Source organism: Pelobates fuscus, chromosome 6 (genome assembly GCF_036172605.1).
Source record: "Pelobates fuscus isolate aPelFus1 chromosome 6, aPelFus1.pri, whole genome shotgun sequence".
NCBI classification, from domain to species: Eukaryota; Metazoa; Chordata; class Amphibia; order Anura; family Pelobatidae; genus Pelobates; species Pelobates fuscus.
This window is the reverse complement of record NC_086322.1, coordinates 8,199,771-8,221,712: the sequence shown is the minus strand read 5'-3', so window position 1 is coordinate 8,221,712 and position 21,942 is coordinate 8,199,771. Positions and strand designations below refer to the sequence as shown.

General features: G+C 35.3%; 6 non-coding genes across 6 annotated transcripts; all 6 read right to left on the bottom strand.

Annotated features, from left to right (window-relative positions):
• Nucleotides 1-406: 406 nt before the first annotated feature.
• TRNAP-UGG (transfer RNA proline (anticodon UGG)) lies at nt 407-478 on the bottom strand. The gene has a single exon. It is a non-coding gene; the product is annotated as a tRNA-Pro (tRNA).
• Nucleotides 479-5,900: 5,422 nt separating this feature from the next.
• Nucleotides 5,901-5,972, bottom strand: TRNAP-UGG (transfer RNA proline (anticodon UGG)). Its single transcript has one exon. It is a non-coding gene; the product is annotated as a tRNA-Pro (tRNA).
• An 8,748-nt stretch (nt 5,973-14,720) lies between these two features.
• Nucleotides 14,721-14,792, bottom strand: TRNAP-UGG (transfer RNA proline (anticodon UGG)). The gene has a single exon. It is a non-coding gene; the product is annotated as a tRNA-Pro (tRNA).
• A 1,027-nt stretch (nt 14,793-15,819) lies between these two features.
• Nucleotides 15,820-15,891, bottom strand: TRNAP-UGG (transfer RNA proline (anticodon UGG)). The gene has a single exon. It is a non-coding gene; the product is annotated as a tRNA-Pro (tRNA).
• Nucleotides 15,892-18,019: 2,128 nt separating this feature from the next.
• TRNAP-UGG (transfer RNA proline (anticodon UGG)) lies at nt 18,020-18,091 on the bottom strand. The gene has a single exon. It is a non-coding gene; the product is annotated as a tRNA-Pro (tRNA).
• A 3,234-nt stretch (nt 18,092-21,325) lies between these two features.
• Nucleotides 21,326-21,397, bottom strand: TRNAP-UGG (transfer RNA proline (anticodon UGG)). Its single transcript has one exon. It is a non-coding gene; the product is annotated as a tRNA-Pro (tRNA).
• Between the last annotated feature and the right edge of the window lie 545 nt (nt 21,398-21,942).

Sequence of the window (21,942 nt, the reverse complement as noted above, 5' to 3'; positions counted from 1 at the left end):
TAGAATTCCGTATGTCAAAACATATATTTTTTTCCCCTTTGTTTGTTGTTAACAAAGATTTTGCAGTCTTAAGAAAGACTTTGCAGTCTTAAAAGCGTCATCTGAGCAGTTAGGACTTGCATTAATGACTTACGATAAACCATTGATTTTAAATGGTTGATAATGAAAACAACACATTTTTTATGATTTCTCTCATACAATTCTAAGTAAAAGCTAAACTTGTATTAATATAAGATGTTAGCTTTGAAAGGTGATATCAGAAGCACCAGGAAATATATATATTGATGGTGGCATGCCAACATCTTCTCTGTGGAGCACTTGAAGGGTTTTGCTACAAATGATTTTTGCTGACTATATTAAACACAGTTGGAAGCTACGTGTTTCAAAACAAAAACACCAATTGCTTGGGCTCGTCCGGGATTTGAACCCGGGACCTCTCGCACCCAAAGCGAGAATCATACCCCTAGACCAACGAGCCATTACATTAGTTGGGTTTTAGGAAAAAAATTGCCAGACTAACGCGCCAGACAGCGTTTGTGTTCTCAAAATAGAAACAAAGTTTTCGTTTTGAAGTGAGGATTTTAAATTTCCTCAATAGGATCTGTTTTTCCAATATCATTTTCATTGTATGGGTAAATTAACAGTTGAGGTTTATGTACGATGGTGATAAATCATATTGACAGTTGTCAAAGTTGAGTCTGTTTCTGGTCAAATTGCTGGGGAAGACTTAAAATGTCCATTCATTTCTTAATTGTTTATGAGGGCTTTGTTGGTTTAGGAGAAATTTGTGGTTCAAATATATGTTGGAAAAGCACATGAAGGATTCAACTTTCTTTCTCATATTCTGCATGCTATCACCATGTTGAAAATAAAGTAAAGATGTGCAGAGGAGAAATTAATTATAAATAGTCTTGTGCAAAATAATGTTTGGGGAGGTTGGCCTGGTTCCATAACTTGAATCCACAGCCGAACGTAACGACTGCCTTGAATTTACCTTCACAGTTTTATTCATCGATACATTCAGGCGTGTACTGGAAGGAATTTGATTCAAACCTACCCTCTCCAACACATATTTGCACATGTCTAAGTATGAATAAAAATAGAATTCCGTATGTCAAAACATATATTTTTTTCCCCTTTGTTTGTTGTTAACAAAGATTTTGCAGTCTTAAGAAAGACTTTGCAGTCTTAAAAGCGTCATCTGAGCAGTTAGGACTTGCATTAATGACTTACGATAAACCATTGATTTTAAATGGTTGATAATGAAAACAACACATTTTTTATGATTTCTCTCATACAATTCTAAGTAAAAGCTAAAATTGTATTAATATAAGATGTTAGCTTTGAAAGGTGATATCAGAAGCACCAGGAAATATATATATTGATGGTGGCATGCCAACATCTTCTCTGTGGAGCACTTGAAGGGTTTTGCTACAAATGATTTTTGCTGACTATATTAAACACAGTTGGAAGCTACGTGTTTCAAAAGAAAAACACCAATTGCTTGGGCTCGTCCAGGATTTGAACCCGGGACCTCTCGCACCCAAAGCGAGAATCATACCCCTAGACCAACGAGCCATTACATTAGTTGGGTTTTAGGAAAAAAATTGCCAGACTAACGCGCCAGACAGCGTTTGTGTTCTCAAAATAGAAACAAAGTTTTCATTTGAAGTGAGGATTTTAAATTTCCTCAATAGGATCTGTTTTTCCAATATCATTTTCATTGTATGGGTGAATTAACAGTTGAGGTTTATGTACGATGGTGATAAATCATATTGACAGTTGTCAAAGTTGAGTCTGTTTCTGGTCAAATTGCTGGGGAAGACTTAAAATGTCCATTCATTTCTTAATTGTTTATGAGGGCTTTGTTGGTTTAGGAGAAATTTGTGGTTCAAATATATGTTGGAAAAGCACATGAAGGATTTAACTTTCTTTCTCATATTCTGCATGCTATCACCATGTTGAAAATAAAGTAAAGATGTGCAGAGGAGAAATTAGTTATAAATAGTCTTGTGCAAAATAATGTTTGGGGAGGTTGGCCTGGTTCCATAACTTGAATCCACAGCCGAACGTAACGACTGCCTTGAATTTACCTTCACAGTTTTATTCATCGATACATTCAGGCGTGTACTGGAAGGAATTTGATTCAAACCTACCCTCTCCAACACATATTTGCACATGTCTAAGTATGAATAAAAATAGAATTCCGTATGTCAAAACATATATTTTTTCCCCTTTGTTTGTTGTTAACAAAGATTTTGCAGTCTTAAGAAAGACTTTGCAGTCTTAAAAGCGTCATCTGAGCAGTTAGGACTTGCATTAATGACTTACGATAAACCATTGATTTTAAATGGTTGATAATGAAAACAACACATTTTTTATGATTTCTCTCATACAATTCTAAGTAAAAGCTAAACTTGTATTAATATAAGATGTTAGCTTTGAAAGGTGATATCAGAAGCACCAGGAAATATATATATTGATGGTGGCATGCCAACATCTTCTCTGTGGAGCACTTGAAGGGTTTTGCTACAAATGATTTTTGCATACTATATTAAACACAGTTGGAAGCTACGTGTTTCAAAAAAAACCAGCAATTGCTTGGGCTCGGACGATTTGAACCCGGGCCTCTCGCACCCAAAGCGAGAATCATACCCCTAGACCAACGAGCCATTACATTAGTTGGGTTTTAGGAAAAAAATTGCCAGACTAACGCGCCAGACAGCGTTTGTGTTCTCAAAATAGAAACAAAGTTTTCGTTTTGAAGTGAGGATTTAAAATTTCCTCAATAGGATCTGTTTTTCCAATATCATTTTCATTGTATGGGTAAATTAACAGTTGAGGTTTATGTACGATGGTGATAAATCATATTGACAGTTGTCAACGTTGAGTCTGTTTCTGGTCAAATTGCTGGGGAAGACTTAAAATGTCCATTCATTTCTTAATTGTTTATGAGGGCTTTGTTGGTTTATTAGAAATTTGTGGTTCAAATATATGTTGGAAAAGCACATGAAGGATTCAACTTTCTTTCTCATATTCTGCATGCTATCACCATGTTGAAAATAAAGTAAAGATGTGCAGAGGAGAAATTAATTATAAATAGTCTTGTGCAAAATAATGTTTGGGGAGGTTGGCCTGGTTCCATAACTTGAATCCACAGCCGAACGTAACGACTGCCTTGAATTTACCTTTACAGTTTTATTCATCGATACATTCAGGCGTGTACTGGAAGGAATTTGATTCAAACCTACCCTCTCCAACACATATTTGCACATGTCTAAGTATGAATAAAAATAGAATTCCGTATGTCAAAACATATATTTTTTTCCCCTTTGTTTGTTGTTAACAAAGATTTTGCAGTCTTAAGAAAGACTTTGCAGTCTTAAAAGCGTCATCTGAGCAGTTAGGACTTGCATTAATGACTTACGATAAACCATTGATTTTAAATGGTTTATAATGAAAACAACACATTTTTTATGATTTCTCTCATACAATTCTAAGTAAAAGCTAAACTTGTATTAATATAAGATGTTAGCTTTGAAAGGTGATATCAGAAGCACCAGGAAATATATATATTGATGGTGGCATGCCAACATCTTCTCTGTGGAGCACTTGAAGGCTTTTGCTACAAATGATTTTTGCTGACTATATTAAACACAATTGGAAGCTACGTGTTTCAAAAGAAAAACACCAATTGCTTGGGCTCGTCCGGGATTTGAACCCGGGACCACTCGCACCCAAAGCGAGAATCATACCCCTAGACCAACGAGTCATTACATTAGTTGGGTTTTAGGAAAAAAATTGCCAGACTAACGCGCCAGACAGCGTTTGTGTTCTCAAAATAGAAACAAAGTTTTCGTTTTGAAGTGAGGATTTTAAATTTCCTCAATAGGATCTGTTTTTCCAATATCATTTTCATTGTATGGGTAAATTAACAGTTGAGGTTTATGTACGATGGTGATAAATCATATTGACAGTTGTCAAAGTTGAGTCTGTTTCTGGTCAAATTGCTGGGGAAGACTTAAAATGTCCATTCATTTCTTAATTGTTTATGAGGGCTTTGTTGGTTTATTAGAAATTTGTGGTTCAAATATATGTTGGAAAAGCACATGAAGGATTCAACTTTCTTTCTCATATTCTGCATGCTATCACCATGTTGAAAATAAAGTAAAGATGTGCAGAGGAGAAATTAATTATAAATAGTCTTGTGCAAAATAATGTTTGGGGAGGTTGGCCTGGTTCCATAACTTGAATCCACAGCCGAACGTAACGACTGCCTTGAATTTACCTTCACAGTTTTATTCATCGATACATTCAGGCGTGTACTGGAAGGAATTTGATTCAAACCTACCCTCTCCAACACATATTTGCACATGTCTTAGTATGAATAAAAATAGAATTCCGTATGTCAAAACATATATTTTTTTCCCCTTTGTTTGTTGTTAACAAAGATTTTGCAGTCTTAAGAAAGACTTTGCAGTCTTAAAAGCGTCATCTGAGCAGTTAGGACTTGCATTAATGACTTACGATAAACCATTGATTTTAAATGGTTGATAATGAAAACAACACATTTTTTATGATTTCTCTCATACAATTCTAAGTAAAAGCTAAACTTGTATTAATATAAGATGTTAGCTTTGAAAGGTGATATCAGAAGCACCAGGAAATATATATATTGATGGTGGCATGCCAACATCTTCTCTGTGGAGCACTTGAAGGGTTTTGCTACAAATGATTTTTGCTGACTATATTAAACACATTTGGAAGCTACGTGTTTCAAAAGAAAAACACCAATTGCTTGGGCTCGTCCGGAATTTGAACCCGGGACCTCTCGCACCCAAAGCGAGAATCATACCCCTAGACCAACGAGCCATTACATTAGTTGGGTTTTAGGAAAAAAATTACCAGACTAACGCGCCAGACAGCGTTTGTGTTCTCAAAATAGAAACAAAGTTTTCGTTTTGAAGTGAGGATTTTAAATTTCCTCAATAGGATCTGTTTTTCCAATATCATTTTCATTGTATGGGTAAATTAACAGTTGAGGTTTATGTACGATGGTGATAAATCATATTGACAGTTGTCAAAGTTGAGTCTGTTTCTGGTCAAATTGCTGGGGAAGACTTAAAATGTCCATTCATTTCTTAATTGTTTATGAGGGCTTTGTTGGTTTAGGAGAAATTTGTGGTTCAAATATATGTTGGAAAAGCACATGAAGGATTAAACTTTCTTTCTCATATTCTGCATGCTATCACCATGTTGAAAATAAAGTAAAGATGTGCAGAGGAGAAATTAATTATAAATAGTCTTGTGCAAAATAATGTTTGGGGAGGTTGGCCTGGTTCCATAACTTGAATCCACAGCCGAACGTAACGACTGCCTTGAATTTACCTTCACAGTTTTATTCATCGATACATTCAGGCGTGTACTGGAAGGAATTTGATTCAAACCTACCCTCTCCAACACATATTTGCACATGTCTAAGTATGAATAAAAATAGAATTCCGTATGTCAAAACATATATTTTTTTCCCCTTTGTTTGTTGTTAACAAAGATTTTGCAGTCTTAAGAAAGACTTTGCAGTCTTAAAAGCGTCATCTGAGCAGTTAGGACTTGCATTAATGACTTACGATAAACCATTGATTTTAAATGGTTGATAATGAAAACAACACATTTTTTATGATTTCTCTCATACAATTCTAAGTAAAAGCTAAACTTGTATTAATATAAGATGTTAGCTTTGAAAGGTGATATCAGAAGCACCAGGAAATATATATATTGATGGTGGCATGCCAACATCTTCTCTGTGGAGCACTTGAAGGGTTTTGCTACAAATGATTTTTGCTGACTATATTAAACACAGTTGGAAGCTACGTGTTTCAAAACAAAAACACCAATTGCTTGGGCTCGTCCGGGATTTGAACCCGGGACCTCTCGCACCCAAAGCGAGAATCATACCCCTAGACCAACGAGCCATTACATTAGTTGGGTTTTAGGAAAAAAATTGCCAGACTAACGCGCCAGACAGCGTTTGTGTTCTCAAAATAGAAACAAAGTTTTCGTTTTGAAGTGAGGATTTTAAATTTCCTCAATAGGATCTGTTTTTCCAATATCATTTTCATTGTATGGGTAAATTAACAGTTGAGGTTTATGTACGATGGTGATAAATCATATTGACAGTTGTCAAAGTTGAGTCTGTTTCTGGTCAAATTGCTGGGGAAGACTTAAAATGTCCATTCATTTCTTAATTGTTTATGAGGGCTTTGTTGGTTTAGGAGAAATTTGTGGTTCAAATATATGTTGGAAAAGCACATGAAGGATTGAACTTTCTTTCTCATATTCTGCATGCTATCACCATGTTGAAAATAAAGTAAAGATGTGCAGAGGAGAAATTAATTATAAATAGTCTTGTGCAAAATAATGTTTGGGGAGGTTGGCCTGGTTCCATAACTTGAATCCACAGCCGAACGTAACGACTGCCTTGAATTTACCTTTACAGTTTTATTCATCGATACATTCAGGCGTGTACTGGAAGGAATTTGATTCAAACCTACCCTCTCCAACACATATTTGCACATGTCTAAGTATGAATAAAAATAGAATTCCGTATGTCAAAACATATATTTTTTTCCCCTTTGTTTGTTGTTAACAAAGATTTTGCAGTCTTAAGAAAGACTTTGCAGTCTTAAAAGCGTCATCTGAGCAGTTAGGACTTGCATTAATGACTTACGATAAACCATTGATTTTAAATGGTTGATAATGAAAACAACACATTTTTTATGATTTCTCTCATACAATTCTAAGTAAAAGCTAAACTTGTATTAATATAAGATGTTAGCTTTGAAAGGTGATATCAGAAGCACCAGGAAATATATATATTGATGGTGGCATGCCAACATCTTCTCTGTGGAGCACTTGAAGGGTTTTGCTACAAATGATTTTTGCTGACTATATTAAACACATTTGGAAGCTACGTGTTTCAAAAGAAAAACACCAATTGCTTGGGCTCGTCCGGAATTTGAACCCGGGACCTCTCGCACCCAAAGCGAGAATCATACCCCTAGACCAACGAGCCATTACATTAGTTGGGTTTTAGGAAAAAAATTACCAGACTAACGCGCCAGACAGCGTTTGTGTTCTCAAAATAGAAACAAAGTTTTCGTTTTGAAGTGAGGATTTTAAATTTCCTCAATAGGATCTGTTTTTCCAATATCATTTTCATTGTATGGGTAAATTAACAGTTGAGGTTTATGTACGATGGTGATAAATCATATTGACAGTTGTCAAAGTTGAGTCTGTTTCTGGTCAAATTGCTGGGGAAGACTTAAAATGTCCATTCATTTCTTAATTGTTTATGAGGGCTTTGTTGGTTTAGGAGAAATTTGTGGTTCAAATATATGTTGGAAAAGCACATGAAGGATTCAACTTTCTTTCTCATATTCTGCATGCTATCACCATGTTGAAAATAAAGTAAAGATGTGCAGAGGAGAAATTAATTATAAATAGTCTTGTGCAAAATAATGTTTGGGGAGGTTGGCCTGGTTCCATAACTTGAATCCACAGCCGAACGTAACGACTGCCTTGAATTTACCTTCACAGTTTTATTCATCGATACATTCAGGCGTGTACTGGAAGGAATTTGATTCAAACCTACCCTCTCCAACACATATTTGCACATGTCTAAGTATGAATAAAAATAGAATTCCGTATGTCAAAACATATATTTTTTTCCCTTTGTTTGTTGTTAACAAAGATTTTGATTTTGAAGTCTTAAGAAAGACTTTGCAGTCTTAAAAGCGTCATCTGAGCAGTTAGGACTTGCATTAATGACTTACGATAAACCATTGATTTTAAATGGTTGATAATGAAAACAACACATTTTTTATGATTTCTCTCATACAATTCTAAGTAAAAGCTAAACTTGTATTAATATAAGATGTTAGCTTTGAAAGGTGATATCAGAAGCACCAGGAAATATATATATTGATGGTGGCATGCCAACATCTTCTCTGTGGAGCACTTGAAGGGTTTTGCTACAAATGATTTTTGCTGACTATATTAAACACAGTTGGAAGCTACGTGTTTCAAAAGAAAAACACCAATTGCTTGGGCTCGTCCGGGATTTGAACCCAGGACCTCTTGCACCCAAAGCGAGAATCATACCCCTAGACCAACGAGCCATTACATTAGTTGGGTTTTAGGAAAAAAATTGCCAGACTAACGCGCCAGACAGCGTTTGTGTTCTCAAAATAGAAACAAAGTTTTCGTTTTGAAGTGAGGATTTTAAAATTCCTCAATAGGATCTGTTTTTCCAATATCATTTTCATTGTATGGGTAATTTAACAGTTGAGGTTTATGTACGATGGTGATAAATCATATTGACAGTTGTCAAAGTTGAGTCTGTTTCTGGTCAAATTGCTGGGGAAGACTTAAAATGTCCATTCATTTCTTAATTGTTTATGAGGGCTTTGTTGGTTTATTAGAAATTTGTGGTTCAAATATATGTTGGAAAAGCACATGAAGGATTCAACTTTCTTTCTCATATTCTGCATGCTATCACCATGTTGAAAATAAAGTAAAGATGTGCAGAGGAGAAATTAATTATAAATAGTCTTGTGCAAAATAATGTTTGGGGAGGTTGGCCTGGTTCCATAACTTGAATCCACAGCCGAACGTAACGACTGCCTTGAATTTACCTTCACAGTTTTATTCATCGATACATTCAGGCGTGTACTGGAAGGAATTTGATTCAAACCTACCCTCTCCAACACATATTTGCACATGTCTTAGTATGAATAAAAATAGAATTCCGTATGTCAAAACATATATTTTTTTCCCCTTTGTTTGTTGTTAACAAAGATTTTGCAGTCTTAAGAAAGACTTTGCAGTCTTAAAAGCGTCATCTGAGCAGTTAGGACTTGCATTAATGACTTACGATAAACCATTGATTTTAAATGGTTGATAATGAAAACAACACATTTTTTATGATTTCTCTCATACAATTCTAAGTAAAAGCTAAACTTGTATTAATATAAGATGTTAGCTTTGAAAGGTGATATCAGAAGCACCAGGAAATATATATATTGATGGTGGCATGCCAACATCTTCTCTGTGGAGCACTTGAAGGGTTTTGCTACAAATGATTTTTGCTGACTATATTAAACACAGTTGGAAGCTACGTGTTTCAAAAGAAAAACACCAATTGCTTGGGCTCGTCCGGAATTTGAACCCGGGACCTCTCGCACCCAAAGCGAGAATCATACCCCTAGACCAACGAGCCATTACATTAGTTGGGTTTTAGGAAAAAAATTACCAGACTAACGCGCCAGACAGCGTTTGTGTTCTCAAAATAGAAACAAAGTTTTCGTTTTGAAGTGAGGATTTTAAATTTCCTCAATAGGATCTGTTTTTCCAATATCATTTTCATTGTATGGGTAAATTAACAGTTGAGGTTTATGTACGATGGTGATAAATCATATTGACAGTTGTCAAAGTTGAGTCTGTTTCTGGTCAAATTGCTGGGGAAGACTTAAAATGTCCATTCATTTCTTAATTGTTTATGAGGGCTTTGTTGGTTTAGGAGAAATTTGTGGTTCAAATATATGTTGGAAAAGCACATGAAGGATTGAACTTTCTTTCTCATATTCTGCATGCTATCACCATGTTGAAAATAAAGTAAAGATGTGCAGAGGAGAAATTAATTATAAATAGTCTTGTGCAAAATAATGTTTGGGGAGGTTGGCCTGGTTCCATAACTTGAATCCACAGCCGAACGTAACGACTGCCTTGAATTTACCTTTACAGTTTTATTCATCGATACATTCAGGCGTGTACTGGAAGGAATTTGATTCAAACCTACCCTCTCCAACACATATTTGCACATGTCTAAGTATGAATAAAAATAGAATTCCGTATGTCAAAACATATATTTTTTCCCCTTTGTGTGTTGTTAACAAAGATTTTGATTTTGAAGTCTTAAGAAAGACTTTGCAGTCTTAAAAGCGTCATCTGAGCAGTTAGGACTTGCATTAATGACTTACGATAAACCATTGATTTTAAATGGTTGATAATGAAAACAACACATTTTTTATGATTTCTCTCATACAATTCTAAGTAAAAGCTAAACTTGTATTAATATAAGATGTTAGCTTTGAAAGGTGATATCAGAAGCACCAGGAAATATATATATTGATGGTGGCATGCCAACATCTTCTCTGTGGAGCACTTGAAGGGTTTTGCTACAAATGATTTTTGCTGACTATATTAAACACAGTTGGAAGCTACGTGTTTCAAAAGAAAAACACCAATTGCTTGGGCTCGTCCGGGATTTGAACCCAGGACCTCTCGCACCCAAAGCGAGAATCATACCCCTAGACCAACGAGCCATTACATTAGTTGGGTTTTAGGAAAAAAATTGCCAGACTAACGCGCCAGACAGCGTTTGTGTTCTCAAAATAGAAACAAAGTTTTCGTTTTGAAGTGAGGATTTTAAAATTCCTCAATAGGATCTGTTTTTCCAATATCATTTTCATTGTATGGGTAATTTAACAGTTGAGGTTTATGTACGATGGTGATAAATCATATTGACAGTTGTCAAAGTTGAGTCTGTTTCTGGTCAAATTGCTGGGGAAGACTTAAAATGTCCATTCATTTCTTAATTGTTTATGAGGGCTTTGTTGGTTTAGGAGAAATTTGTGGTTCAAATATATGTTGGAAAAGCACATGAAGGATTGAACTTTCTTTCTCATATTCTGCATGCTATCACCATGTTGAAAATAAAGTAAAGATGTGCAGAGGAGAAATTAATTATAAATAGTCTTGTGCAAAATAATGTTTGGGGAGGTTGGCCTGGTTCCATAACTTGAATCCACAGCCGAACGTAACGACTGCCTTGAATTTACCTTCACAGTTTTATTCATCGATACATTCAGGCGTGTACTGGAAGGAATTTGATTCAAACCTACCCTCTCCAACACATATTTGCACATGTCTTAGTATGAATAAAAATAGAATTCCGTATGTCAAAACATATATTTTTTTCCCCTTTGTTTGTTGTTAACAAAGATTTTGCAGTCTTAAGAAAGACTTTGCAGTCTTAAAAGCGTCATCTGAGCAGTTAGGACTTGCATTAATGACTTACGATAAACCATTGATTTTAAATGGTTGATAATGAAAACAACACATTTTTTATGATTTCTCTCATACAATTCTAAGTAAAAGCTAAACTTGTATTAATATAAGATGTTAGCTTTGAAAGGTGATATCAGAAGCACCAGGAAATATATATATTGATGGTGGCATGCCAACATCTTCTCTGTGGAGCACTTGAAGGGTTTTGCTACAAATGATTTTTGCTGACTATATTAAACACAGTTGGAAGCTACGTGTTTCAAAAGAAAAACACCAATAGCTTGGGCTCGTCCGGAATTTGAACCCGGGACCTCTCGCACCCAAAGCGAGAATCATACCCCTAGACCAACGAGCCATTACATTAGTTGGGTTTTAGGAAAAAAATTACCAGACTAACGCGCCAGACAGCGTTTGTGTTCTCAAAATAGAAACAAAGTTTTCGTTTTGAAGTGAGGATTTTAAATTTCCTCAATAGGATCTGTTTTTCCAATATCATTTTCATTGTATGGGTAAATTAACAGTTGAGGTTTATGTACGATGGTGATAAATCATATTGACAGTTGTCAAAGTTGAGTCTGTTTCTGGTCAAATTGCTGGGGAAGACTTAAAATGTCCATTCATTTCTTAATTGTTTATGAGGGCTTTGTTGGTTTAGGAGAAATTTGTGGTTCAAATATATGTTGGAAAAGCACATGAAGGATTGAACTTTCTTTCTCATATTCTGCATGCTATCACCATGTTGAAAATAAAGTAAAGATGTGCAGAGGAGAAATTAATTATAAATAGTCTTGTGCAAAATAATGTTTGGGGAGGTTGGCCTGGTTCCATAACTTGAATCCACAGCCGAACGTAACGACTGCCTTGAATTTACCTTTACAGTTTTATTCATCGATACATTCAGGCGTGTACTGGAAGGAATTTGATTCAAACCTACCCTCTCCAACACATATTTGCACATGTCTAAGTATGAATAAAAATAGAATTCCGTATGTCAAAACATATATTTTTTCCCCTTTGTTTGTTGTTAACAAAGATTTTGATTTTGAAGTCTTAAGAAAGACTTTGCAGTCTTAAAAGCGTCATCTGAGCAGTTAGGACTTGCATTAATGACTTACGATAAACCATTGATTTTAAATGGTTGATAATGAAAACAACACATTTTTTATGATTTCTCTCATACAATTCTAAGTAAAAGCTAAACTTGTATTAATATAAGATGTTAGCTTTGAAAGGTGATATCAGAAGCACCAGGAAATATATATATTGATGGTGGCATGCCAACATCTTCTCTGTGGAGCACTTGAAGGGTTTTGCTACAAATGATTTTTGCTGACTATATTAAACACAGTTGGAAGCTACGTGTTTCAAAAGAAAAACACCAATTGCTTGGGCTCGTCCGGGATTTGAACCCAGGACCTCTCGCACCCAAAGCGAGAATCATACCCCTAGACCAACGAGCCATTACATTAGTTGGGTTTTAGGAAAAAAATTGCCAGACTAACGCGCCAGACAGCGTTTGTGTTCTCAAAATAGAAACAAAGTTTTCGTTTTGAAGTGAGGATTTTAAAATTCCTCAATAGGATCTGTTTTTCCAATATCATTTTCATTGTATGGGTAATTTAACAGTTGAGGTTTATGTACGATGGTGATAAATCATATTGACAGTTGTCAAAGTTGAGTCTGTTTCTGGTCAAATTGCTGGGGAAGACTTAAAATGTCCATTCATTTCTTAATTGTTTATGAGGGCTTTGTTGGTTTATTAGAAATTTGTGGTTCAAATATATGTTGGAAAAGCACATGAAGGATTCAACTTTCTTTCTCATATTCTGCATGCTATCACCATGTTGAAAATAAAGTAAAGATGTGCAGAGGAGAAATTAATTATAAATAGTCTTGTGCAAAATAATGTTTGGGGAGGTTGGCCTGGTTCCATAACTTGAATCCACAGCCGAACGTAACGACTGCCTTGAATTTACCTTCACAGTTTTATTCATCGATACATTCAGGCGTGTACTGGAAGGAATTTGATTCAAACCTACCCTCTCCAACACATATTTGCACATGTCTTAGTATGAATAAAAATAGAATTCCGTATGTCAAAACATATATTTTTTTCCCCTTTGTTTGTTGTTAACAAAGATTTTGCAGTCTTAAGAAAGACTTTGCAGTCTTAAAAGCGTCATCTGAGCAGTTAGGACTTGCATTAATGACTTACGATAAACCATTGATTTTAAATGGTTGATAATGAAAACAACACATTTTTTATGATTTCTCTCATACAATTCTAAGTAAAAGCTAAACTTGTATTAATATAAGATGTTAGCTTTGAAAGGTGATATCAGAAGCACCAGGAAATATATATATTGATGGTGGCATGCCAACATCTTCTCTGTGGAGCACTTGAAGGGTTTTGCTACAAATGATTTTTGCTGACTATATTAAACACAGTTGGAAGCTACGTGTTTCAAAAGAAAAACACCAATAGCTTGGGCTCGTCCGGAATTTGAACCCGGGACCTCTCGCACCCAAAGCGAGAATCATACCCCTAGACCAACGAGCCATTACATTAGTTGGGTTTTAGGAAAAAAATTACCAGACTAACGCGCCAGACAGCGTTTGTGTTCTCAAAATAGAAACAAAGTTTTCGTTTTGAAGTGAGGATTTTAAATTTCCTCAATAGGATCTGTTTTTCCAATATCATTTTCATTGTATGGGTAAATTAACAGTTGAGGTTTATGTACGATGGTGATAAATCATATTGACAGTTGTCAAAGTTGAGTCTGTTTCTGGTCAAATTGCTGGGGAAGACTTAAAATGTCCATTCATTTCTTAATTGTTTATGAGGGCTTTGTTGGTTTAGGAGAAATTTGTGGTTCAAATATATGTTGGAAAAGCACATGAAGGATTGAACTTTCTTTCTCATATTCTGCATGCTATCACCATGTTGAAAATAAAGTAAAGATGTGCAGAGGAGAAATTAATTATAAATAGTCTTGTGCAAAATAATGTTTGGGGAGGTTGGCCTGGTTCCATAACTTGAATCCACAGCCGAACGTAACGACTGCCTTGAATTTACCTTTACAGTTTTATTCATCGATACATTCAGGCGTGTACTGGAAGGAATTTGATTCAAACCTACCCTCTCCAACACATATTTGCACATGTCTAAGTATGAATAAAAATAGAATTCCGTATGTCAAAACATATATTTTTTCCCCTTTGTTTGTTGTTAACAAAGATTTTGATTTTGAAGTCTTAAGAAAGACTTTGCAGTCTTAAAAGCGTCATCTGAGCAGTTAGGACTTGCATTAATGACTTACGATAAACCATTGATTTTAAATGGTTGATAATGAAAACAACACATTTTTTATGATTTCTCTCATACAATTCTAAGTAAAAGCTAAACTTGTATTAATATAAGATGTTAGCTTTGAAAGGTGATATCAGAAGCACCAGGAAATATATATATTGATGGTGGCATGCCAACATCTTCTCTGTGGAGCACTTGAAGGGTTTTGCTACAAATGATTTTTGCTGACTATATTAAACACAGTTGGAAGCTACGTGTTTCAAAAGAAAAACACCAATTGCTTGGGCTCGTCCGGGATTTGAACCCGGGACCTCTCGCACCCAAAGCGAGAATCATACCCCTAGACCAACGAGCCATTACATTAGTTGGGTTTTAGGAAAAAAATTGCCAGACTAACGCGCCAGACAGCGTTTGTGTTCTCAAAATAGAAACAAAGTTTTCGTTTTGAAGTGAGGATTTTAAATTTCCTCAATAGGATCTGTTTTTCCAATATCATTTTCATTGTATGGGTAAATTAACAGTTGAGGTTTATGTACGATGGTGATAAATCATATTGACAGTTGTCAAAGTTGAGTCTGTTTCTGGTCAAATTGCTGGGGAAGACTTAAAATGTCCATTCATTTCTTAATTGTTTATGAGGGCTTTGTTGGTTTAGGAGAAATTTGTGGTTCAAATATATGTTGGAAAAGCACATGAAGGATTTAACTTTCTTTCTCATATTCTGCATGCTATCACCATGTTGAAAATAAAGTAAAGATGTGCAGAGGAGAAATTAATTATAAATAGTCTTGTGCAAAATAATGTTTGGGGAGGTTGGCCTGGTTCCATAACTTGAATCCACAGCCGAACGTAACGACTGCCTTGAATTTACCTTTACAGTTTTATTCATCGATACATTCAGGCGTGTACTGGAAGGAATTTGATTCAAACCTACCCTCTCCAACACATATTTGCACATGTCTAAGTATGAATAAAAATAGAATTCCGTATGTCAAAACATATATTTTTTCCCCTTTGTTTGTTGTTAACAAAGATTTTGAAGTCTTAAGAAAGACTTTGCAGTCTTAAAAGCGTCATCTGAGCAGTTAGGACTTGCATTAATGACTTACGATAAACCATTGATTTTAAATGGTTGATAATGAAAACAACACATTTTTTATGATTTCTCTCATACAATTCTAAGTAAAAGCTAAACTTGTATTAATATAAGATGTTAGCTTTGAAAGGTGATATCAGAAGCACCAGGAAATATATATATTGATGGTGGCATGCCAACATCTTCTCTGTGGAGCACTTGAAGGGTTTTGCTACAAATGATTTTTGCTGACTATATTAAACACAGTTGGAAGCTACGTGTTTCAAAAGAAAAACACCAATTGCTTGGGCTCGTCCGGGATTTGAACCCGGGACCTCTCGCACCCAAAGCGAGAATCATACCCCTAGACCAACGAGCCATTACATTAGTTGGGTTTTAGGAAAAAAATTGCCAGACTAACGCGCCAGACAGCGTTTGTGTTCTCAAAATAGAAACAAAGTTTTCGTTTTGAAGTGAGGATTTTAAATTTCCTCAATAGGATCTGTTTTTCCAATATCATTTTCATTGTATGGGTAAATTAACAGTTGAGGTTTATGTACGATGGTGATAAATCATATTGACAGTTGTCAAAGTTGAGTCTGTTTCTGGTCAAATTGCTGGGGAAGACTTAAAATGTCCATTCATTTCTTAATTGTTTATGAGGGCTTTGTTGGTTTAGGAGAAATTTGTGGTTCAAATATATGTTGGAAAAGCACATGAAGGATTGAACTTTCTTTCTCATATTCTGCATGCTATCACCATGTTGAAAATAAAGTAAAGATGTGCAGAGGAGAAATTAATTATAAATAGTCTTGTGCAAAATAATGTTTGGGGAGGTTGGCCTGGTTCCATAACTTGAATCCACAGCCGAACGTAACGACTGCCTTGAATTTACCTTTACAGTTTTATTCATCGATACATTCAGGCGTGTACTGGAAGGAATTTGATTCAAACCTACCCTCTCCAACACATATTTGCACATGTCTAAGTATGAATAAAAATAGAATTCCGTATGTCAAAACATATATTTTTTTCCCCTTTGTTTGTTGTTAACAAAGATTTTGCAGTCTTAAGAAAGACTTTGCAGTCTTAAAAGCGTCATCTGAGCAGTTAGGACTTGCATTAATGACTTACGATAAACCATTGATTTTAAATGGTTGATAATGAAAACAACACATTTTTTATGATTTCTCTCATACAATTCTAAGTAAAAGCTAAACTTGTATTAATATAAGATGTTAGCTTTGAAAGGTGATATCAGAAGCACCAGGAAATATATATATTGATGGTGGCATGCCAACATCTTCTCTGTGGAGCACTTGAAGGGTTTTGCTACAAATGATTTTTGCTGACTATATTAAACACATTTGGAAGCTACGTGTTTCAAAAGAAAAACACCAATTGCTTGGGCTCGTCCGGAATTTGAACCCGGGACCTCTCGCACCCAAAGCGAGAATCATACCCCTAGACCAACGAGCCATTACATTAGTTGGGTTTTAGGAAAAAAATTACCAGACTAACGCGCCAGACAGCGTTTGTGTTCTCAAAATAGAAACAAAGTTTTCGTTTTGAAGTGAGGATTTTAAATTTCCTCAATAGGATCTGTTTTTCCAATATCATTTTCATTGTATGGGTAAATTAACAGTTGAGGTTTATGTACGATGGTGATAAATCATATTGACAGTTGTCAAAGTTGAGTCTGTTTCTGGTCAAATTGCTGGGGAAGACTTAAAATGTCCATTCATTTCTTAATTGTTTATGAGGGCTTTGTTGGTTTAGGAGAAATTTGTGGTTCAAATATATGTTGGAAAAGCACATGAAGGATTCAACTTTCTTTCTCATATTCTGCATGCTATCACCATGTTGAAAATAAAGTAAAGATGTGCAGAGGAGAAATTAATTATAAATAGTCTTGTGCAAAATAATGTTTGGGGAGGTTGGCCTGGTTCCATAACTTGAATCCACAGCCGAACGTAACGACTGCCTTGAATTTACCTTCACAGTTTTATTCATCGATACATTCAGGCGTGTACTGGAAGGAATTTGATTCAAACCTACCCTCTCCAACACATATTTGCACATGTCTAAGTATGAATAAAAATAGAATTCCGTATGTCAAAACATATATTTTTTTCCCCTTTGTTTGTTGTTAACAAAGATTTTGCAGTCTTAAGAAAGACTTTGCAGTCTTAAAAGCGTCATCTGAGCAGTTAGGACTTGCATTAATGACTTACGATAAACCATTGATTTTAAATGGTTGATAATGAAAACAACACATTTTTTATGATTTCTCTCATACAATTCTAAGTAAAAGCTAAACTTGTATTAATATAAGATGTTAGCTTTGAAAGGTGATATCAGAAGCACCAGGAAATATATATATTGATGGTGGCATGCCAACATCTTCTCTGTGGAGCACTTGAAGGGTTTTGCTACAAATGATTTTTGCTGACTATATTAAACACAGTTGGAAGCTACGTGTTTCAAAACAAAAACACCAATTGCTTGGGCTCGTCCGGGATTTGAACCCGGGACCTCTCGCACCCAAAGCGAGAATCATACCCCTAGACCAACGAGCCATTACATTAGTTGGGTTTTAGGAAAAAAATTGCCAGACTAACGCGCCAGACAGCGTTTGTGTTCTCAAAATAGAAACAAAGTTTTCGTTTTGAAGTGAGGATTTTAAATTTCCTCAATAGGATCTGTTTTTCCAATATCATTTTCATTGTATGGGTAAATTAACAGTTGAGGTTTATGTACGATGGTGATAAATCATATTGACAGTTGTCAAAGTTGAGTCTGTTTCTGGTCAAATTGCTGGGGAAGACTTAAAATGTCCATTCATTTCTTAATTGTTTATGAGGGCTTTGTTGGTTTAGGAGAAATTTGTGGTTCAAATATATGTTGGAAAAGCACATGAAGGATTGAACTTTCTTTCTCATATTCTGCATGCTATCACCATGTTGAAAATAAAGTAAAGATGTGCAGAGGAGAAATTAATTATAAATAGTCTTGTGCAAAATAATGTTTGGGGAGGTTGGCCTGGTTCCATAACTTGAATCCACAGCCGAACGTAACGACTGCCTTGAATTTACCTTTACAGTTTTATTCATCGATACATTCAGGCGTGTACTGGAAGGAATTTGATTCAAACCTACCCTCTCCAACACATATTTGCACATGTCTAAGTATGAATAAAAATAGAATTCCGTATGTCAAAACATATATTTTTTCCCCTTTGTTTGTTGTTAACAAAGATTTTGATTTTGAAGTCTTAAGAAAGACTTTGCAGTCTTAAAAGCGTCATCTGAGCAGTTAGGACTTGCATTAATGACTTACGATAAACCATTGATTTTAAATGGTTGATAATGAAAACAACACATTTTTTATGATTTCTCTCATACAATTCTAAGTAAAAGCTAAACTTGTATTAATATAAGATGTTAGCTTTGAAAGGTGATATCAGAAGCACCAGGAAATATATATATTGATGGTGGCATGCCAACATCTTCTCTGTGGAGCACTTGAAGGGTTTTGCTACAAATGATTTTTGCTGACTATATTAAACACAGTTGGAAGCTACGTGTTTCAAAAGAAAAACACCAATTGCTTGGGCTCGTCCGGGATTTGAACCCAGGACCTCTCGCACCCAAAGCGAGAATCATACCCCTAGACCAACGAGCCATTACATTAGTTGGGTTTTAGGAAAAAAATTGCCAGACTAACGCGCCAGACAGCGTTTGTGTTCTCAAAATAGAAACAAAGTTTTCGTTTTGAAGTGAGGATTTTAAAATTCCTCAATAGGATCTGTTTTTCCAATATCATTTTCATTGTATGGGTAATTTAACAGTTGAGGTTTATGTACGATGGTGATAAATCATATTGACAGTTGTCAAAGTTGAGTCTGTTTCTGGTCAAATTGCTGGGGAAGACTTAAAATGTCCATTCATTTCTTAATTGTTTATGAGGGCTTTGTTGGTTTATTAGAAATTTGTGGTTCAAATATATGTTGGAAAAGCACATGAAGGATTCAACTTTCTTTCTCATATTCTGCATGCTATCACCATGTTGAAAATAAAGTAAAGATGTGCAGAGGAGAAATTAATTATAAATAGTCTTGTGCAAAATAATGTTTGGGGAGGTTGGCCTGGTTCCATAACTTGAATCCACAGCCGAACGTAACGACTGCCTTGAATTTACCTTCACAGTTTTATTCATCGATACATTCAGGCGTGTACTGGAAGGAATTTGATTCAAACCTACCCTCTCCAACACATATTTGCACATGTCTTAGTATGAATAAAAATAGAATTCCGTATGTCAAAACATATATTTTTTTTCCCCTTTGTTTGTTGTTAACAAAGATTTTGCAGTCTTAAGAAAGACTTTGCAGTCTTAAAAGCGTCATCTGAGCAGTTAGGACTTGCATTAATGACTTACGATAAACCATTGATTTTAAATGGTTGATAATGAAAACAACACATTTTTTATGATTTCTCTCATACAATTCTAAGTAAAAGCTAAACTTGTATTAATATAAGATGTTAGCTTTGAAAGGTGATATCAGAAGCACCAGGAAATATATATATTGATGGTGGCATGCCAACATCTTCTCTGTGGAGCACTTGAAGGGTTTTGCTACAAATGATTTTTGCTGACTATATTAAACACAGTTGGAAGCTACGTGTTTCAAAAGAAAAACACCAATTGCTTGGGCTCGTCCGGAATTTGAACCCGGGACCTCTCGCACCCAAAGCGAGAATCATACCCCTAGACCAACGAGCCATTACATTAGTTGGGTTTTAGGAAAAAAATTACCAGACTAACGCGCCAGACAGCGTTTGTGTTCTCAAAATAGAAACAAAGTTTTCGTTTTGAAGTGAGGATTTTAAATTTCCTCAATAGGATCTGTTTTTCCAATATCATTTTCATTGTATGGGTAAATTAACAGTTGAGGTTTATGTACGATGGTGATAAATCATATTGACAGTTGTCAAAGTTGAGTCTGTTTCTGGTCAAATTGCTGGGGAAGACTTAAAATGTCCATTCATTTCTTAATTGTTTATGAGGGCTTTGTTGGTTTAGGAGAAATTTGTGGTTCAAATATATGTTGGAAAAGCACATGAAGGATTCAACTTTCTTTCTCATATTCTGCATGCTATCACCATGTTGAAAATAAAGTAAAGATGTGCAATGGAGAAATTAATTATAAATAGTCTTGTGCAAAATAATGTTTGGGGAGGTTGGCCTGGTTCCATAACTTGAATCCACAGCCGAACGTAACGACTGCCTTGAATTTACCTTCACAGTTTTATTCATCGATACATTCAGGCATGTACTGGAAGGAATTTGATTCAAACCTACCCTCTCCAACACATATTTGCACATGTCTAAGTATGAATAAAAATAGAATTCCGTATGTCAAAACATATATTTTTTTCCCCTTTGTTTGTTGTTAACAAAGATTTTGCAGTCTTAAGAAAGACTTTGCAGTCTTAAAAGCGTCATCTGAGCAGTTAGGACTTGCATTAATGACTTACGATAAACCATTGATTTTAAATGGTTGATAATGAAAACAACACATTTTTTATGATTTCTCTCATACAATTCTAAGTAAAAGCTAAACTTGTATTAATATAAGATGTTAGCTTTGAAAGGTGATATCAGAAGCACCAGGAAATATATATATTGATGGTGGCATGCCAACATCTTCTCTGTGGAGCACTTGAAGGGTTTTGCTACAAATGATTTTTGCTGACTATATTAAACACAGTTGGAAGCTACGTGTTTCAAAAGAAAAACACCAATTGCTTGGGCTCGTCCGGGATTTGAACCCGGGACCTCTCGCACCCAAAGCGAGAATCATACCCCTAGACCAACGAGCCATTACATTAGTTGGGTTTTAGGAAAAAAATTGCCAGACTAACGCGCCAGACAGCGTTTGTGTTCTCAAAATAGAAACAAAGTTTTCGTTTTGAAGTGAGGATTTTAAATTTCCTCAATAGGATCTGTTTTTCCAATATCATTTTCATTGTATGGGTAAATTAACAGTTGAGGTTTATGTACGATGGTGATAAATCATATTGACAGTTGTCAAAGTTGAGTCTGTTTCTGGTCAAATTGCTGGGGAAGACTTAAAATGTCCATTCATTTCTTAATTGTTTATGAGGGCTTTGTTGGTTTAGGAGAAATTTGTGGTTCAAATATATGTTGGAAAAGCACATGAAGGATTTAACTTTCTTTCTCATATTCTGCATGCTATCACCATGTTGAAAATAAAGTAAAGATGTGCAGAGGAGAAATTAATTATAAATAGTCTTGTGCAAAATAATGTTTGGGGAGGTTGGCCTGGTTCCATAACTTGAATCCACAGCCGAACGTAACGACTGCCTTGAATTTACCTTTACAGTTTTATTCATCGATACATTCA